The sequence below is a fragment of the Fringilla coelebs genome, assembly GCF_963513975.1.
Source record: "Fringilla coelebs genome assembly, contig: SCAFFOLD_30, whole genome shotgun sequence".
In the NCBI taxonomy this organism is placed as follows: Eukaryota; Metazoa; Chordata; class Aves; order Passeriformes; family Fringillidae; genus Fringilla; species Fringilla coelebs.
The window spans coordinates 6,307,779-6,309,650 of NW_028167448.1; the positions used below are offsets into that span (position 1 = coordinate 6,307,779).

At 52.9% G+C, this 1,872-nt stretch overlaps 1 pseudogene across 1 annotated transcript; it reads left to right on the top strand.

The window, feature by feature from the left end:
* Window positions 1-367: 367 nt before the first annotated feature.
* LOC311165846 (olfactory receptor 14C36-like) lies at window positions 368-1,299 on the top strand (annotated as a pseudogene). Its single transcript has one exon. The product of its transcript is annotated as an olfactory receptor 14C36-like (transcript).
* Window positions 1,300-1,872: the final 573 nt, after the last annotated feature.

The window sequence follows — 1,872 nt, forward strand, 5'->3', positions numbered from 1 at the left end:
TTAAACAGACTTTACCATTCCTGTTCTCTGCCAGTGGGAGTGGAGATGCTGACAGAGCCTTCTGTGTTAAGAGGGTTTCAAAGGGGAACATTAGGACAGGTCCCTGTCCCCCTCCTACATCTGCACAGCAACGCTGAATTATAAAAACCCTGTGTGTAGCTGCCCTGAAGCTGAAGCCCCACTCAGCCAGGACCAACCAGGGCTCCCCACTTGAAGCTGAAGGAATATCTCCTAGAAAATCAAAAGGGTGTCAGAGTCTTACAGGAGAAGGGACTGTGGGAAAAGGCTTTGAGTTTGCTGGAGGAAGTTTCTCCTAACCTGTCACTGACTTTCCTCTATGAACAGCTCCCATGGCCAGACACAGCAAATGTCCAACAGCAGCTCCATCAGCCACTTCCTCCTGCTGGCATTGGCAGACACACGGCAGCTGCAGCTCCTGCATTTCTGCCTCTTTCTGGGCATCTCCCTGACTGCCCTCCTGGGCAACGGCCTCATCATCAGCGCCATAGCCTGCAACCACCACCTGCACACCCCCATGTACTTCTTCCTTCTCAACCTGGCCCTCGCTGACCTGGGCTCCATCTGCACCACTGTCCCCAAAGCCATGCACAATTCCCTCTGGGACACCAGGACCATCTCCTACTCAGGATGTGCTGCACAAGTATTTCTGTATGTATGTTTTATGTCAACAGAATTTTCCCTCCTGACCATCATGTGCTATGACCGCTACATGTCCATCTGCAAACCCCTGCACTACGGGGACCCTCTTGGGCAGCAGAGCTTGTGCCCACATGGCAGCAGCTTCCTGGGCCAGTGCCTTTCTCTATTCACTGCTGCATACGGCCAATACATTTTCTCTGCCCCTCTGCCATGGCAATGCCCTGGGCCAGTTCTTCTGTGAAATCCCACACATCCTCAAGCTCTCCTGCTCACACTCCAAACCCAGGGAACTTGAGATCATTGTGGTTGGTGCCTCTTTAGCATTTGGTTGGTTTGTGTTCATGATTTTCTCCTACGTACAGAACTTCAGGGCCGTGCTGAGGATTCCCTCTGAGCAGGGACAGCACAAAGCCTTTTCCACCTGCCTCCCTCACCTGGCTGTGGTCTCCCTGTTCCTCAGCACTGCCATTTTTGCCTACCTGAAACCCCCGTCCATCTCTTCCCCATCCCTGGATCTGTCACTCAGTTCTGTACTCAGTGGTGCCTCCAGCCCTGAACCGCTTCATCTACAGCCTGAGGAACCAGGAGCTAAAGGCTGCAGTGTGGAAACTGATGACTGGAAAAATTCAGAAGCATTAAAGTGGTTGCGAATTTTTGCCAATTACTAGTAATAAAAATCATCTTTGATAGTTTGTGTTGGTTTCATTTTGGAGCTTCTTTTTCATTATTTGCCTTTTTTAATATTGTCCCTAAACTAAAGCCATCAATTCTGCCATATCTCGTTTTGTTTCTCCACACCTTCACTGTGACCCACAGACTGTGTCAATGAGGAGCTTTGCTCTTGGTGGGTTTAAATTACCTTAAAGATTTCCAAGCAGACTTTTCACGGGCGATCCCCTTCTTGTTCCTCATCTGGAGCTGCAGCAGCAATGTCTGTGTGCAGAGCTGGGGCAGATCAGTGCTGGCACAGCAGCTGTGCCCAGCAGCAGCAGCACTTGGTGTTGCCAGTGCTGCTCTTGTGGGCCTGCCCCGCTGCCCTGGTGGCCCTGGTGTGGCTGGAGGGCCTGAGTGCTCTCAGGGCTGGGCACAGCCCTGGGGGCGGCAGTGCTGGGGCTGCAGCACGGACAGGCTGTGGGCACTGCTGGGGCAGCGCTGACGCCTCAGGTCAGGGCCTGAGGGCTCCAGGCTGCATGCCCAGGCTCTCTCAGGAAC